Below are 18,058 nucleotides of genomic sequence, written 5' to 3' on the forward strand. Positions count from 1 at the left end.
ACGGCCAAATGCATGCTTGCAGCTCGCCCAACTCCACTCCTTCCCGAGGAGCTGGCTGATCCTGGAAGATGCTCAGCGTCCCTCAGCTCACATGGACTGTGGAGTGCAGAGCAGTGTTAGGAGGCAGGAAGGGGAAAGTGAGAAGCCAGATGGAGGAAACCTCTCTCTGCTTGGGACCAGCCTCTCCCCCAGACCCCAAAATCCTCATGAGCTGCTAGCTGAGGGCAGATGTGAGGAGGCTGGTGGGACCAGACCCCTTCTACAAAGCACCTGAGAGGCCACGTGAGCTGACTCAGAAAGGGACATCCCCAGTCCTGGCACTGCCCCAGCTCTTGTAGTGCAGGCGGGATGGATCTGGCCACATGTGGCTGGCGAGGCAGTAGCCCAGGCCACGAGCAGATGTGCTGCACTGAGCTATTCCTCGGGTGCTGTGGGCACCAAGCCTCAACCACAGCTGAGCACAACACCTGCAATGCAGCCCAGAGCTGGTGCAGTTGCTGGCATGGGCATGCTCACCCCACATGGCCTCCCACCTCTCCCAGAGTCCGTTATGGGATTTTGATGGGAGAGCTGGGACAAAGGAAAACGCCGGTTTATTACCACACGGATAAGAGGAGGTGGGATAACCCATGGGTGTGTTTTTGTGGGGTTCCAGAGATATGAAAGGACAGCAGCAGGCAGTCGTTTGTTACTGTGGGTTTCAGAGATGTGCCAGGACACAGGCAAGGATCAGTTTGTTACTGTAGGGTTGCAATGGGAATTTGTGACCCTGTTCATTCCTGCCAGGCTAGAGAGCCTTCCATTGTTGCAGGGGAAGTAGACCTGTATGGGACATGCACACACGTGGGACATGTGGCCATTATCTCTGCACAGCCACCATGCCCAGTGGAGAAGGAAACGCTGGGCATGTCCTAGGGCCCCAGCAGGGCCAGCCCAGATGGCATCACCTGGGGGAACCCCTAACCAGACTTGGCCTCATGTGCCACGGAAGGGGAAAGTGCCACCATGGGTCTTCATCAGCCGGTCTCCTGTTGCAGACTTTCAACAAGTATTTTTCCTCCTGAAAATTTTCACCATGATAAAATGGCAAACCCACTTCCAAGGGAAAGCAGGTCAGGTGGTGGACGGGTCCTGCACAAGAGGGACACAAATATGCATCATATGATGTGAGGAGAAACGAGTCTTTTTCTTCAGTTCAGGGACACAAACCCTGCAGCCAAATTTCACCCTGCATGTTACCCATCAAACAAACCACCACAGAAATAAACCCCAAAGAAATGCCCCGCCCAGGGGCAAAGGAAACTGAGTCACAGGCAGGACCTGCCTGACTCCGCTCCTCCGGGATACTGGGTGGGGGCAGGCACGGTTGGTGAATGAGGGAGGTGCTGCCCCCCGAGAGCATCGAGGAGGGCTGTGCACCCTCGGGAGGAAGAGGGGGTTCCTGAACCTCGCGGGGACCCCCAAGCTGCGCACCGCAGAGCACCGCACATCAGCGTGCCGCGGTGGGATCCCATCCCGGCTCCCCGGCCGGAGCGGGACGGGGAGCCCCGCGGGGGACCACGCACCCCGGGGAGGCGGCAGGCGGCGGGCTCAGAGCCCTCCCGGTCCCGGGGGGCGGCTCACAGGCAGGAAGCGTCCCGGAGCGGCGGCGGCAGATTGGCAGAGCCCTGCTCCAATGGAGCGGCGGCGGCGGCCCCACCGGCTTCGCACCGCCTGCGCTACCGGCCGCAGCCAGCCCGGTGCGGGCGCCCCGCTCCCGGCCCCGCTCCCGCTCCGTCTAGCGCCATGGACACATAGCCGCGGCTCCACGCAGGAAGGTAGGAAACAGTGGCCCCCGTCCCCACCCCGGGAGGGGAATGGGTCGCCGCCGCCCCGACGCCGCGGTGAGGGGCGCACGGCTGCGGGCAGGCGGCTCCCCGGGGCCGTTTTGCTGCCCGGGCGGAGAAAGTTGGAGAGGGAGGGGTGTGTGTGGAATGTGCCTGTCTGTCTGTGTCCGTGTCCCCTCAAAAAGTCGCTGGCAGGGATTTGCCCTCCCGGTCCCTCCCGTCTACCTATGGGTACCCAGTGCTGCTCCCCCTTCTCCGCCCTCCGCGCCTCCGCCTTGCCCGGAGATGCTCGGGGAGTAGACGGCGTTCCCAGGGTGGGGTCTTTGAGCTCCTTCCCCAGCCTCCACAGACACCCCCCCTCGCTTCGCAATTTAGGCAACCCCGCTGACTCTAAGGGGAGTTTTCTGGAGAAAGGCTGGAATGCCAGGCAAAGCGCCCCTCTGGCAGGGCCCCCTCTTCTCCTGGGGGGTCCAAGTAGGGAAAAGCTGCTCCCAATTAGGAGAGGCGCTGAGAGAGGCGCTTTCCCATGCGCGGGCGCTGGCAGGGCTCTCTGCCTTCCTTGTCCCTCCTTGCCCCAGGATGCTGTCTCAATCCCAACTTCTCTGTCCTCTGCCAGCCTCCACGAGTGCCCAGCCCTGAGCTGTGCCCACTGCCCCCCTCACAGGCTGGCTGTGTCACCCACCAGGTCCTGTCCAAGCTCTACCTCTGGGCTGGTGAAGGGTGTCAAAGGGGTCAGAGTGGCTATCCTCGGCTCAGACGTCGCTCTCAGCAAACCGAGACCCCACTGTGACAGGGCATCTGGGTACCTTGTGCCTGGTCCCCGTGGATGGGGAGGAACCCAGAGCTATGGCAACTTGTAGATGTGTTGCTGTGCCCAAAATGGCGTTGGATTGACTGGCACTGGTGACACAGACAGAGCTGGGATGTCCAGGGCTGGCTGAGCGCCTTGGGTGCCAGGAGGTGGCCACTCCACGTCTGGCTGTCTCGTTTGCTGAAGGAGGTGGGGTGTTTGCACTCTCGCTGTTTATAGGAGGGCAGGTCACAGCAAGGTTACACGTGGAGCTGCATGGAGCACACAGCATCCCAGCCTGGCACAGGGCAGAGGAGTTTCAGAGGGAGCTGTGAGCTGGTGGAGGTCCTCCCGTGGCAGGGACAAAAATGAGACATGGCTACAATGTTCCCTCAGCACCTATGCACTATCTGCTCCACCAACCGGGCTCTGTTCTGGGGAAGTGAAAAGGACAATATGTCCTCTCCAGAGAGCTGTGAGCTGAACTTGGCAGCCAAAGTGGGACTGGGGGTGGGAGACAGGGTCTAATGCTGGGTGTCACCAACAGTGGGTGATAGGGAGGGCTCCCTGGAGGGTGCAGCTAAAGGCAGAGGCTGCTTGCGGGAACGTGGGAGAAAAGCAGCTCTGATTTTGCCCTTCCTACTCCAGGAAGAGGAACTTCTCAGGGAGGGGAAAACTTGACTTGATTATATCTAATAAGCCACTTTTTCCCTGTCCCAGCAGTGGGGGGAGGAGGATGCTTGGCCAAGTGCAGGCCCTGTTTGTGAACGATGAATGAATGACTCACGGCGCAACAAGTCTCCCCACCGTTTTCATGTGGCAGCAGCAGCAGTTCCCCTTTGCAGCTGCTGGGTTCATCATGCAGATGCTGTCATGCTGGATGGGCACCCAGGCAGCCCACATCCTACGCATGGAGCTATCCTGCCCTTCTCACATGCCTCACCTGATCTATCCTGAGTTGGGAAACCCCCACAGAGGGTGACAATGCATGGCATCCTCACCTGCCATGAACTAGATGAGCACTCAGTTCAAACCCTCTCTTTCTACTCTGCTCTTATTCAAAGGCAACTTCAGACTCTTCCTGCTCACACAGGCCTCAACCTCCCTCCGGTTTCCTGCCGAATGCGTTCCTGGAGAGCTTATTCCCCTGTGGGTTTGTGCCAACATTGTGCTTTTAGTTCAAGACCTCTTCTCCCTCTCCAGTGTTTACCCTGCTGTATTTATAGCTTCCTTGTTAGGTTAAACAAGCCAAAGGATTCTTGCCTCCTCTTCTCCCGCGGGTTTGGCTCTGGAGGAAAACCCCTCATGAGATGCTGCCCGCAGGAGGGGGCAGGTGCTGGCTTGTGTTTCTGCTCTTCTCCCTTTGGAAATTTTCAGCATCTCTCACAGCCTTTTTTCCCCTCTTCTTGTTCAGGCATGGGAAAGGGTGGCTCTGCCCCTGCCCAAAATATAGCCAAGGACAGAGCTTGGGTGGCATGGGAGCTCTTCCCTATGGGCAATACACTGGGGCTTCACCAGCATTTGAAATGCTGATACAATGCCAGCATCAGGAGTTAGCCCTGGGATGTCTGAGGTGACTTGCTGGAATGTTTAGAGAGTTTTATTTTTTTCTAAGTGTTCCTGTGGTTACAACAGCATCACAGGTATGAAAATCACCAAATCTCTCTGACTGGGTGTGTTGTGACCTTATGACCCAAGTTCCTACCAGCAAAAATCTCCGTGCACCTCCTGGTGATGGTTTTCTCCTACCATCCAGGCTGTGAAGGTGGGGAAGGGCACAGATGCATTGTAGTTGAGTCTTCCCCAACAGCCAGACTCCCATGGACTATTTCCATGGAAAAATGGAAAATTCCTCTGAAGATTAGAAGCAGGTTTGCAGTGTCAGGGATCAGCGTGTTAATGGGAATTATCTCTCAAGTCTGGCTGCTTCCCAGGTCTCTGAGTCACCTTGGCATGGGAGCAGAATGAGGTGAACTTTGGACTCTTTCAAAAGGTCACAGCACCTGCAGCCCCTGGAGCATCTGCTAAGCTCTCCAGTACAGGTGGGCAGCTGGGCTGCAAGATGCAAGTCTGGGACATGGAAAAAGTCTGGTACAAGTCTGGGACATGGAAAAAGCCCCTGACAAATATCTCCTCCTCTGGTGTTTTGGGGTGTTTGAGGTGGGAGAGATCCATGGGAAGAGGAATAAGAAATCTGTGAAGACCTGATTTGCTTCCATCCTACCAGGACTGTGTGCGCACTGTGGTCACACTGGTCACATCTGATCAGAGAGCTTGGACTCACTCCAGCGGGGATTGATCTTTTCTGGAAAAGCTTACGAGGAATTTTGGAAGTGTCTAGCAAGGGGACAGTGACATCCACCAGTACCCTGCTTGTACATGTTTCCTAAAGGTGCTTTTGGAGAGGACAAGCAGGCTGGAGTGACCTCAGGAGACCTGACATTTTCAGGCTGGCTTGTGCAGGTGGCGATGGCCTGCATGCAGGTGAGACTGTGCATCGACCAGGAGTGGAGGATGCTGAAAGCATTTTGGAAATTAGCTGCTTGGCTCTGGTCCCTCCCTCTCAATATGGAGACGGTTGAAATAGAAGCTGCCTAATGAAAACTGTTTCAGACCCGCAGAGATTGCCATATAGGGAGAGGTGGAGACGTTTAGGGCTCCTTCATCTGATGAAATCCTGATGGTGGAAAGAAGGTCATTTGGGCACCTTCTTGTTTACTGTATCTCCTAAAGAGAAATCAAGCAGTGCCAAGCATTGTTGAGAAGCCAGTACTGAAGATGCACTGAGGGAAGAAGGGATGGGAGAAGCCTCTAGCTTCGGGAGACCATCATCTCTGCAGCAGCTGGGAGAGAGTCTTCTGACCCACTGATTTTGGTGGGTGTTGTGCTCAGCTGTGGTTAAGTCTCGTTCCACCTTGGAGAGCCCTAGACAGGGCTTGGGGCAGCTTCCTGCCATCCTGCTGGTGGCCTAAGGGGTGTGGATGTCCCCACAGAAGAGCACGTGGGAGGCAGTGGGTCTGGCACAGCATCCCTGGAGCACGTCCCCCTAGGCTAGCGTGGCTATACCCGTCCAGCTGTTTCCTTTGCCTTCCTGTGCTTTCACCATCCCCTTCCTTTGGGACAGAAAGCTTTCATCTTGGCCAGACCGATAGTCGGAGCTGGAGCCAGGACCTCACAAGCCCCTCTTTGATGAAAGTCAACACAGGCATCAGTGCCTTTTGAATTCAATAACATCGTGAAAGGCACAGTTCAGCCCTTGCCTTCCTGCAGAAGTAGATAGGGAAAACCAGACGGTGCTGTCATGCCGGGTCTCCATCATGGTCCAACCCGGTGCCGTGCCGGTGTTGCGACAGAGCTCCAGCAGCTGTGCTGAACAGCCCTGCAAAGGTCTCCAGGGATGGCCAGGCTGCAGTGGCCCAGCTTGGTTTTGCGAAAGCTGCTGTCACGCAGGGTGCCCAGGCCAGCTGGCATCTCCCCAGATTTCCTTGCAGGGACAGGGCCAGCCCCCAGCTGCTGGGGAGATCTGCAGGAGTCTTTGCTTTCCATGAGTTTTGCCTGAGGCCTCAAGGCTCAGGAGGAGCTGGTGGACCCGACCAGCTATTGCTCCATCCTCGTCTTGCAAGGGCCAACACGCAACCCCAGCGGGTTCTTCAGAGCTTTGGCTGCTTTTGATTTTTTTAGCTCCTGCAAGGCTCCTGGGGGCTGTTTTGTAGCTCCCTTGAGGCTGCTCCACCCCATCCTGGCTTTGAGTTTTGTAGCTTCATGGCTGGTTGTGCCAGGGGAAGCATGCCTTTTCCCTGGCCTCCCTGGTCCTGTGCCTGGCTCCATGTTCCTTCTCCCGCTGTGACTGTGCCTGAGGCCCTGGCACCTCAGCATCCAAAAAAACAGCTGAGTGCCTCCAGTTCCCTCGCTCCTGTGATCCCTCTCCTTGCAGCACTAGGGCAGGGGCTGCATGCAGCAAGAAGGATGAGAGCCCTTGGATGGATGAAAAGCTTAAGATAGGCATGGTCTGTGGGGAAGGTCATCTTGGTTTTCACCCCTGGGGCACAGTTGGAGGAATTAGTTGGGGCTGGGGCGGAGTGTCCTGCTGGATCCCCAGGCAACGTCCCCATGAGACATGCTCCTGGAAGGGTGAGGGTGCGTACTGGTGAGCAGGACCAGCCGTGCATGGAGAATTTTCTTCCTCTAGTGCCTGGAAAGGTCCATGAGAGCTTTTTTTCACTTATTTTCTCCATCTACCAAGAGCAGAGGCATCCTGCAGTAGCATTTAACCCTCCTGGGGTATGCAGGGGACCTCACAGTGCTGCCGACAACGTGGCCACTGCATCTCCATCAGCAGCGGCATTTCAGGGACAGCAGCAAACACCTCCCCGCCATCCCTCACCACAACCAGAGGAGGGTGGAGCAGAGCCAGAGGCAGCATTTGCGGCCAGCTCTATGACTTTCCAATTACCAGCTTGCCTTGCCACCGCGTGAGAGGTTCCTGCACCTAATTTTTGGTGAAACGATCCATTTTTCTCAGTAATTTAATAGCGTGGGCAGGCTGCTTGCTGACGGGGAGCCAGCAGCCAGCACCGAGGAGCCTGTGTGCCGGGCTGCCGGCCGTAACCACCTTCCCTGGGCAACGCAGGAATGCTGACCTAATAGAACAGACATTTAAAGAGGAGTTTTGGAGAGCAGCTCAGCTCAGATTCGGCTCACGCACATGGCTTCTGATTGTAGCAGGGTCTTTCCATGTTCCCGCAGGTCCTGGGGACTGGCATGGGCGGAGGGGATATCCCTGATGGGAGCCGGACACCAGGGCATGAGCCATTCCAACAGTCAATAGGCACAGCAGTTGCCTTATTTTCCGGGAAAAAAAGTTGCTTCAGGGAGCCCAAGTTGTGAGCCGAGGCTGGGTTCAGTGCCCGGCTGCGGCTCTCCCAGGCTGGAAAAGCCGTGGTGTTTCACTCTTGACATTTTCCAAACGAGATGTTTTGATTTATTCTTTTTTTTTTTTTTAAATTTCTTTTATTCCCCACCCCAAGGTAATGTTTGGAAGACAAATTTAGCTCAATTTAACTCAAACCAGTTTAAAAAAGTAAAACCACTGAAAACTAAACAAGGCCTATCATTTAGAACAAAATGTTTTGGTTTTCATTTTCCTTTTGGCATGAAAAACACAAACTTTTTTTTTTCCATTTTCCTCTTGACCTACAAACAATTTTGCTGGTTTTTTTTTTTTTTTCTCCTCCTGGTTCATTCCCAAGACCGCATTGTGCACTGAGGCCAGGGGACAGGCAAGCCCTGGTGCTGTTCCCAGTGGGACGGGGGTCCCAGGATAGGTGCTTCCCCATGGAGACCAGAGGAATCTTGCAAAGGCAAGCAGAAGCCGTTCTCCTCATTGCCAGCACTGACTCAGCTGGGAGCTCCCTGTGGAAAAGGGAGGCCTCTGGGTGTGGGTCTGTTCTGGCTCTCCTAGGGGGATGTGAACCCCTGGACAGGGCAGAGCTGTGCTGCGGGTGCTGTGCTCTGCTGTTGGGCATCCCCACTGGGAAGGGCGAGCTCTGGCACTGCCTTCTCTCCTTGTTTATTCAGGTTTAAAATTAATCTGACCTTCCCCCGCTCAGACTTGTACAAACATGGCACATCCCTGAGTGGGGAGCTCCCACCGGCCTGAGGGGAACCTTGTCTGTCTGTAACTTGTGGCATCACTGTCCCCTCTGGGTGAGGTCTTTACCAGGATCTGGGTGCGGGGGGTGCTGGGGAATGGTGGGGTGCCCACTGTCACTGTCGGTGTGTCATCTTCCTCCTGGCAAAGGCACCTCTGGCCATAAGTCAGCACACGGTTAATCCTCCGGTATAAGCTGCCAGAAGACTGAGTGCCCGGATCTGGCGTCTCTGGGCTGGGCAAGAGGTGGCTGCGATGCTTCCATCCGGGGCAGGACCAGTGTACCAGAGCCAGCGATTGTTCCCCCAGCCTTGATCCCCTCCATCACCTGCCAACCCACCCTCAACTGCCATACCTGCATCCTTCACCCTTTGCCAAATCCCAGCTCTCCTCTTTGCCCCAGCCTCATCGGGCTATCAGCCGAGCAGGGAACAGGGAAGGGACTATGGGAAGCAGCAGTGGGGCTAGACCTGGTGCAGAAGCAAGCGTCCGACTCATCCACCACCTGATTTTATTTTATTCCCCTCTCAGTGCCTCGCTGCATACCACAGCCGTGCTTTTTATAGCCCCCAGCTGCAGCCTCGGCGTGCTCCCAGCCAGCTCCCCGCCGCAGCCCTGCTCACTCTGTGCCAGCAGCCCCGGCCGAGGGGGGATGGACAACATTCCCGGGGTCCCCGTGGCGGTTCAGCGAGAGGAGAGCACGGGCTGCGGAGGAAGGCAGATAATTAAACCCTAACCCGGAGCCACGCTCCCGTGCCGGCGGAGGCGTTTAAAGAGCCGCATTAGTCACCCCCGTCGTAGCCGGCGAGTGCCGCGTGCCAGGTCGAAGGCGAGCGCTGGTGGCCCGTCCCTCACCGTCCCCTCTGGTGCTGCCCAGGGCTCTTTCCAGCCAGTCCAAGCCACCAGCTCCTTCCATGAGTCAGTCTGCTCTGACATGGAGAATGCCAGCAGAGGGGGTTCTCCTTCCACCCCCAATCTCCCCCCAGCCTCTTGGCAGGTTTACAGGGGCTAAAGTGAGATTAAAGGTTCCTGCCCGCTCCCCGGGAGCACTTTCATGAGCACCTGGGGCTTGCTGCTGCGTTTGCGCATCCCGCAGCCATTTCCACGGCTGGGGTGTTGCTATGGGATCTGGCGTGAGGAGGAGGAGATGAGATAGGGGGTTCTGTTGCAGTCTGCGTGCCTGGAGCACCCCCCTCCATTAGGACGTGGGGTTTGCAGAGCGGGGGTTGCCGGCCAGCAGGCATGGAGTGATGAGCATCCTCGCTTGGAAGCAGCGGGGGGGCCCGTTGTCTCACTCCCCGGGCTTTCTCCAGACGTGATTTCACCACTGCGGGGAGGGAGCACGGCCAAGGGACAGGCCCTGCTCGCCCCGACGGCACCCGGTTCTCCTGCCGGGGTGTTAGTCATTTGGGCCGTGGCTGGGGGTGGGATGTGGCTGTGGTCCCCATGAGACAAGGGTTTGGGAATTGGAGAGCCTGCACTTTTGGAATGCTGTCAGGGGAAAGGGGTAGGGATGGGGGCAGGGATTGATGAGGGGGATTTCTGGGCTCCCAGCCCACTGTCCCCTCCTTGCTGAGCTGGGGAGGGGGGCAGAAGGCTGTGGTGAAGCCAGATGTGCACTGGGCATCTGCAACCAAGCAGGTGGGCCAGGATGGGGCGATCTTTGCCGGGCTGATGCCTGTGGCTATTTCCCACCCTCCTGGTTTGACTTTTCACAGCTGGACATGGCAGCATGGAGGCAGAGGCAATGCTGTGGAGAGGCACCATCCTGCTTCATGGATGGATTTGTGGAGATGTCCCAAGAAGAGGGCTTCTGCAGAGGTTTTTGGGTCCCTAGAGATGGGGGGAGCCCCATGGAATCCTGCCATGTCCCCTTACTCAGTGGGGAAACAGAGGTGTTGGTTGCCCAGGGCTAATTTTGAGCCTTAACCAAAACACTGTCCAGCTTGTCCTACTTTCATCAGAGATGCAGGGAGAGGCCAAACAGTGGAATACTGGTGGCGCTGCCATGTGGCTGCCGCCAAACAGGACTTGGCAGCCTTGGCTCCATGCAGGCAGGGCAGTGAACAGGGGAATGCAGGGAGCTGTTGAGGAAGGGGTGTGCAGGGGTGGGTTTTACAAAACTGTAGTTGTAATTTTGACCCACTATGGGTAGCTGTAAAGGGGTGGCCTCCCAAATCTGCTCCCTCCTGAAGATGATGAGTTTCACTCCTGAGGACTGGGGTCTCTCTGACAGCAGCTTAGTCCTTGGACGAGGTAAGGTGGCTGAGAGGCTGCGGGAAGGGGGAGCTGCTCATGCTGCCGGCCAGGTGCCGAGCATGACGGGAGAGGGGAAAGCCTCGGAGACTCGTTCCGAAACAAGGCTGCCCTTTTATTCTACTTTACGACTGCATTTTAATATCCACAAACATCCCTCCCTCCCAGGGCTGCTGCCAGCAGAGCCTGCATTGCCTGTGCTTGGCCTGCCGAGAAACCCCGGCCAAACCCTGGGCCCCAGCTCAGGGGAGAGGATTATTTCCCCCCCTCGTTTTTTTGTAAGATATGTTTTCTATAGCTCTAATTGGACAGGCTTGAGCCCCAGCCAAGGCAAACACACCTGGGGGAGCCTCACTTTACAGACCCCATCTGCTGTGTCGGGGGCTCTGCTCCCTGCACAGCCGCTGCCTGGCCCCTTTATAGGGGAGGGGGCTGCCGGGGGTCGGGGGGTAGGACTGCTCCCACGCCAAACCACTGAGCAACCTCCGCGGAGGAGGAGAGCCCAGCGAGGCGGCGCAGGGAGATGGTGCAGAGGCATTGGAGGCACCCAGCAGAGCCCCATCCCACAGCAAGATTCCAGCCCGGCGTGGAGCTGAGGTATCTCCCCCCTGCCAGTGCTGCTGTGGTGGCACAGGGCTCTGTGCCCACCGGGGTGTGATGCTGTGGGTGGGAGATGCAGCGGGTACCAGCAATGTTTTGCCTTCCTGGGGTGACCGCATGTATATCAAGGGGTTGCAGCCCCCCAAATGTGCATGTGCCTGTGGAGGGAGGAGGTGGGGGCTCCTCAGCATGTTGGGGTGTGTTTTGGGCTGCAGGACCACCTACCCAGTGAAACTCATCCAGAGACTGTTTGGGAAAGCAAGCAAGGGACATCAGCATGCCAGGCCACTACAATGGCTTGCATTGACAGCCAAATCCACGCTGGACTGAGCTTTGGGTGCTTCTTCCCGCAACTGCTGACTTTTTTTATGGGTCTACTCAGCTGGGCTCTTCTCCCTGAAGTTGTTTCAGGGTCTACCTCCAGTGCTCCCCTTACCAGTCTGCTGTGCAGTGCTGGCACCCCCATGCCAGGGTCTCATGGGTTTCACACCACATCAGTGCTTAGCCAGAGCCAAGAGAGCTCTTGGGAGTCTCTGCTTGACAACGTTGGGGTCCCACCTCTTCTGGCACTGGGGTGCCTGCCCTGACAGTGTGATGAGGGCCAGGGAGGATCAGCATCCTTGGGTGGCACCCAGCACTTGGCTCATCCTAGGGTACATTTTGTCCCCCTTCCATGTGCCATCTCCTAGGGATGTGCAAGGCACAGTGCTGTCCCCTACTCCATCCTCAGGGATGTATTTAGCACATCATCCCCTCCTTCTCTGCCTGCCCATGCAGTGAGCCGGCAGCACTGAGCAGGCATCACCACTGCAAACTGCCCTCCTGGTGCTCAAGGTGCCACTGACTGCTCCAAGGAGGAACTCTGGCACTCCCTTCACCCTCATCCCTCTGACTGGTGCTATGGAGATGCTGCCTGCTGAGGGAAATACTATGGGGGTTTGGGTGGATTGCCATCCCAGTGCACACAAGCACTTTGCATCAGCATCGCTGACTTGGGGCAATAAGAACTGAAGTGGAAGCTTAAAATCCAAAAGGTAGGAACCAGCCTCACCAGGACCTGCTGTTTCCCTTCAGGCAATGGGCTGGGCTGGGGGGGTTGTACAGGCTGGGATATGCTTCTTTCCCTCTCGGGCAAGTGTGCCAGGCCAGAGGATTTCTCTGTGCATGGCTGGGCTTTGGGGCATAACCGAAGCTGGGGCTGTGCAGAGGGCAGCTCGAGCATTTCGTGAAGGATTTTGGAGCTATCTTGGCCTCCAGTCAGAGCAGGCTGCAACGGGAACATTTCGAAATTCTTTTGGATGAGGAAAATTCCATGGGCAGCCCCCCTCCAGAGAAAGTTTGGGATGGCTGAAATGTTTGGAGTGAGAGGCTGCTTGCTTTTGTTTACTCTGAACTATAACATTGGAAGGGGGGGAATCCAAAGGAGAAAAAAAGACAATAGGATCATGTAAACAGAACTGGCCCTGAGTTGGGCCAAGGCGGCTCTCCAGCACTGGGGAAGAAGATGTGTCAGCACACTCACTGGATTGCCCTGCTTTCCCCCACTCGGATACGATCACACTTAATCTTTCAGGAGAACTTGGCTGGGTTTTTTTCCCCTAGCAGAAAACGAACTGGACAGTGTTTTTCCAACCTTCTCAACTCAGGCAGGGCTCAGCCCCATCCCCTGACTCTGTGCTGCAGCCCCCAGCTTTTCCCCACTTTTTACTGCTTTTCCACCTCTCCTTTTGGCTTGAGGGCTGCTATCTGATTAACTTGCAAGAGGTTTGGGGCATGGGTGCTGCCTCAGTGGGGTGTTTCTCCAGCATCTGTCCCTGCCATATGCCTCCCTTGAGCTGCCTCTGCTCAAACTTGGTGATCTGAAGTGTCTTTTACAACTTTAATTATTCAGTGATTCTATGAAAGCCGGTAGGGTTGACTCCAAGGTTGGAGAAGATAGACCATGGCTGTCCCACTAGGTGCCAGAAACTGGCACCGGCATCCCCAATCACACATTGTCAGGGGTCTGCAACTTCCATCCCTTCCCCCTACCCATAGTGGTGTACAACAGGTTAACAGGCCACCCTTTGGTGGTGGCTTTATTTGGCTGCCCAGGTGGTCCTTAATGACTCCTGAAATCCATCTCCAGCCCAAAAGGGATTTTGTTTTGCAAAAGGAGTGACAGCAAATTGCTAGCTGGGGGAGCATTTGTGTAAGGTGAGCTGTTTATTTTGGCCCTGCAGCATTTTGGCTGACCCGTGCGCCTTCATGCCTCAGGGATGGAGCTGAGCCCGATGGCTTCTGGGCTCTGGCCAGCTTTGGAGCAGGGGGAGGGATGGGGGAGCACCAGGCATGGGGATGCTGTGGGGCCCCTCTCCAGATCAAGGTTCCCAGCTCCAGGCTGCAGTTCATCAGGAGCATCGGAAGAAGCTGGATGTGCCTGGGCATTCACATGTATGTACAGACATGTCTGTCCCCTGCATTTATGCATGTGTATGCTCTTGTATCAGCTCTAGGGCCAGCTTAGGGGGGAACTTCGTTCTGGGGGATGCAGATGATACTGGGGGGGCAACATGCTGGTTTGCAGGGTGGTACCTGGCTGCTTTGTCCTGCTGGAAGCTGCGAGTTCACTGAATTCTCTGCCAGCCTGGGCTGAGCCCAGGAGCAGAAAAATATCCCAAATCCTAAAATGTTCCTGGGACAGGAAAAGCCTTTCCCACCCTGTTCTAATCACAGGGTGGCCCGGCTCTCTGCTGGCAGGTCCCACCCGTGTCCCCAGATCCGGCACTGTGCCCAGCCCTGTCCTGCAACCATGTGCCAAGGACAGCGGGGATGCAGCACACTCTCCCCACCAACTTTCATGCCTCCACCCTAAAAATAATCTCCAAGCTGTAAAGAAACTCATCAATGCTACAGCTACAGCACTGGTAGGTTTCTTTACAGCTGAGAAATTATTTTTAGGAATTTCTCTGGCACGTGGCTTTGGAGAGGAGAATGTGGGGATGGGGTTGGAGAGGGGGGCGCCCCTTCTCTCCCCCCTCGGAATGCAGCACTGCCAGCTGGCACGGTGTTGGGGCTGCTGGCTGCTAACAGAGCCCTCGCTGTTTTGGCCTTTGCCAATGCCTCCGGTTACAACCGGGAGCCAGAGACCTTTTCCCGCAGGATGGAGCAGAGGAGGGCGGAAATCAGGGCGTTGGGGTGGGAGTTTCCCGGCTGGGGTAGGAGCAGAGCCTGACCTCCACGATGCTGCTGGCATGCTGAGGTGTGTGGTGGCCCCCCGGCCCCAGGAACCGATAGCAGCTGCTGGCTCCACAGAGGAGAGAGGTGACCCTTGGGTTACTGGGGTGGTCTGGGCTTGGCTTTGGACACCAGTGGGGCTGTGGTCAACTGGGCATCATCAGAGGGTATTGGAGGGGGTTGATCTGGATGGAGACTTGCATTTTACCTGACTGTGGACATAACTGGTTCCATGGGCAGTGCTGGGGTTATCCCTGAGTTTGGACTGAGCTGGAGTTAACCCCACTCTTGGGTTGCATTTGGTTTAGCCCCACATTTGAACTGTGTAACCCCATGATTGGGCTATGCTGAGGTTAACCCTGTGTTTGAGCTGAGCTGGGGTTAACCCCGCTCCTGAACTGCACTGAGTTTAACTCCACATTTCAGCTGTGCTGGGTCTAACCTCACATTTTGGCTGAGCTGGGTTTAACCCTGCTCCTGGGCTGCGCTGGGTTTAACCATGTATTTGGACTGCACCGGATTTAACCCCAAGTTTGGACTGCACTGGAATTAATTCCTCTCCTGAGTGTGGCTTAGTGGAATTTAATTTTGCTCCTGGATTGCATGGGGTATAATCTCATGTTTGGGCTGCCCTGAGTTAAATCTCACACTGGGACTTTACTGGGTTTAGTCCCACATTCAGCCCCTGTGCACAGGGCTTATTGAACTGCAGTGTCCTCCCAAGGAAAGACTCCAACTGGTTTTACTGGTTTAACTGGGGTAATTCCACTGTGCTAGGGTTGCACTGGCTGCAGCTGTGCATGTGTGTGTGCTGGCCCAGCCCAGCATGGCTTGGTACCCACAGCTGGTATGGGGGTCCATGCACCCCACCAAAGTGGCACAGAAGAAGACAGACCTTTTTGAGCTCCCCAGGGCACTGGAAGGGCTGGGGATAGCGCACAGAGTATCACCCAAGGTGGGCAAGGTATTGCCTGAAGTGTGATTGTGCGTGGCCCCAGTGGCGCTAGAGGTGATGGGGAACATGCTTCCCTCCCTCCCAGCACCCTGCTGGGCTTTCTCCATGCAGCCAGTGGCTGGGAGGGTGCCAGTGGTTGTTGCAGGGGGTTGTTGCTCCCCACACCCCAAAGGTGCATGTTCCTGCAATGATGATGAAAATCACCAAGGATGCAGGGGTGGAGTGCTTGCAGGTCTCTGGGCGGATCAGTGGGTGCAGGGAGGTACTCAGACCATGACATGGGTCCTCACAGTGGGACATGATGCTTCTGCAGGGCTTCCAGGAGGAGAGGGATTAGTGAGGCACTGCTCCCAGCCCCACAGGAAAACTGGGAGAGGGGAATTCCCGCTGCTTTGAAATGCCACCTGTAGGATGGCATTCCAACATAGGACATGTTTCCTACAGCAGGCCCTGGCAGAAAAGAGGGTTTGGAGTGCAGGGCTGGGGAAGCACCCCCAGCTTAGGAGCAGGAGTACAGAGTGATGCCATCTCTGGGGCATTAGAACCAGCTTTGGGTCTTTGCCCATTGCAGAGTGGCTTTTTGCAGGTGGGTGACTCTGTCAGGGCCTGGCACACGGCAGGCAGAGCTGCCAAGTGCTCTTGGGTCATTTGCCATATCTCTGTTACAGTAATACTGCCTTTGACCACCCTGAGGAGAGGTTAGGAGGCATCTCAGTTTTCTGTACTCAGTGGGGAGCATCTCACATGTCCCCATTGCCATCTGCAGCCCTGAGGCACAGTGTCATCTGTTTCTGTCCCCATCCCCACCATCCTGGCTCTGTGTGCGGCCCATTCTCTTTGAAGAGTGACTTCAAATGAAGCAAAACAAAAAACCCTAAAAAACCAAAACCCACTGTCTTTTAAAGCACTGAGCGCAATGGAAAGTTGGCTTCCCCCAGGAATCTGTGCCGGGCTTTGCCAGGCCATGACAGGGCACAGCACAGAGCAGCTGTACCGAGGGGATTGCCCCACCCCACATGGACATCAGTGCTGGTGCACATAGCCGTGATTTTGGGGGAAGTTTTGGCTCACAGCATTTAATTTCGGATGCAGGAAGGGACCTATGGCAGGATTTCTCCCCACTACTCCCCAAAAATTTTGGATGAGCTCAAATGGTGCCCAGTGGAAGAGCAGGGTTGGTGCGGGGTGGAGCATGGCACCTTGTGTGTTTGGCTCACCCTCATGGGTACCACAGGCAGCCTGGCCACCCTGGCCATGCCAGTGACAAGAGCATTCCATGCTAACGGAGCAGGGTCTGGCACCACTGCCCTTCCTGCCAGGACCAAACCACTCCCCCAGGGTGAGTTGGGTCCCTCTGCCCTGGCCATGGCACTGGGAAATCACACAGCCCAGGGCAGGCAACAGATGTCTCTTGGGCCAGGATTAGCATGCAGGCAGGAAGAAAAGCTCTGATTGTTCCCTCTGTCCCGGCTCGGCTCCAGGACCACTGCGCTGGGACTCTGCGTCCCCAGAATGTGTCATCGCTGGTTCAAGCATGAAGGGATGTTTTCTCTGCCTGTGTGCCCATTTGTGGGGGTGCAGAGCCATGAAGGAAGGTGGCCTGGCCATGCACACCCATGTGTTCATCTGCATGCTTGTTTTTCCCTTGGCCAGGGTGTTCGGTGGCCGAAAATAAGGGAATCCTTCCTGGGCGGGCTGTCTTGCAGCACCAGGCCCCCTGCCATGCCACTGCACCCAGGGATGAGGGCTCCAGGTCTTCCCTGGCTCTCTGACTCCTTCTACTTTTGTTTGTGGCCTTCGGGCAGGGGAGGAAGGGCTTGCCCTTCTCCTTCTTCTCTCTGCAGTGGTGCTCAGTTGGAGATAGGTTTTTGACAATGCTCATGAAAGTCATTTACTAAGACAATGTGTGATTGGAGGGGCTTGGAGCTGTCCTCCCCCACACTGTGCTGGGAAGGGTGGCCCTGTGAGGCAAGGCATGGGGTGGTGGGGTGAGGATGGGGACTGCTTGGCCGGGGCCCTGGGATAAAGGGTGTTGAAGGGTGGAGGATGCAGAGTGGGCCTCAGGATGAGTGGTGTTAGAGTTAGGGTTAGGATTAGACTTAGATCACTGAGTTTAGGGTCTAGGTTAGTGGTCTCTAACTAGACTTAACCACTGGGGTCATTATGGGGATGTGTTGGGATGCAGATGGGGGCAAGGTCTGCAGGGATGTCCTCTGCCACCAAGTGAGGCTCTGAGGTGCCTCTGGGTCCTCTGGTGTTACCAGCCCCAGACAGGCCAGGCCAGGCCAGGCAGGGCTTCTTACACCGTTCCCTGGGGACATTAGCAGTGTCTGGCTGCAAATTGTGACATTCCCCCAAGCTCTCCCCTTGTCCATACAGGGAAAGAGGCCTTTTAGTGTTGCGGCTGCAGGGTCATTTTTCCAGACTGGCCTTGAACCAATCAGCGTCCCTAAGACCAGGCAACCTCGTGTCAGCAGTGAGCCAGTGCCCAGAGCGTGGTCTCCTGCCACAGAGCAACATGGTGAGGGTGAGCGAAGGGTGTAGCAGCTCTGTCTTCACCCTCTGCAGCGTTTGAAAAAACAGAGTGGTTGGGAGAAGAAATTATTTTATTTTAAAACTATTTTTCTCTCTCTATACTAACCCACTCTCCCTTCTCCCTGACATCCTCCTTCCCCCCCCCCCCCCCCACAGAACCATCTCTTCACTCTGGCCCACGTGGTGTATGGAGTTATTTTTGGTCACTGCTTTTAAGACAAAATACACTC

At 56.1% G+C, this 18,058-nt stretch overlaps 1 protein-coding gene across 2 annotated transcripts in view; it reads left to right on the top strand.

Moving 5' to 3' along the window:
* Positions 1 to 1,718: 1,718 nt before the first annotated feature.
* Positions 1,719 to 18,058, top strand: part of IL11RA (interleukin 11 receptor subunit alpha) — a 23,472-nt gene continuing 7,132 nt past the window's right edge. The window contains exon 1 of one of the 2 annotated variants that reach the window (XM_027665429.1): positions 1,719 to 1,817. The gene's annotated coding sequence lies outside the window, so the exon portion shown is untranslated. Of the gene's footprint in view, positions 1,818 to 12,147; positions 12,157 to 18,058 lie in introns of those variants that run through there. The other variant, XM_027665431.1, reaches the window with a different exon arrangement.

Source organism: Corapipo altera, unplaced genomic scaffold, assembly GCF_003945725.1.
Source record: "Corapipo altera isolate COAL_440 unplaced genomic scaffold, ASM394572v1 61045, whole genome shotgun sequence".
NCBI lineage: Eukaryota > Metazoa > Chordata > Aves > Passeriformes > Pipridae > Corapipo > Corapipo altera.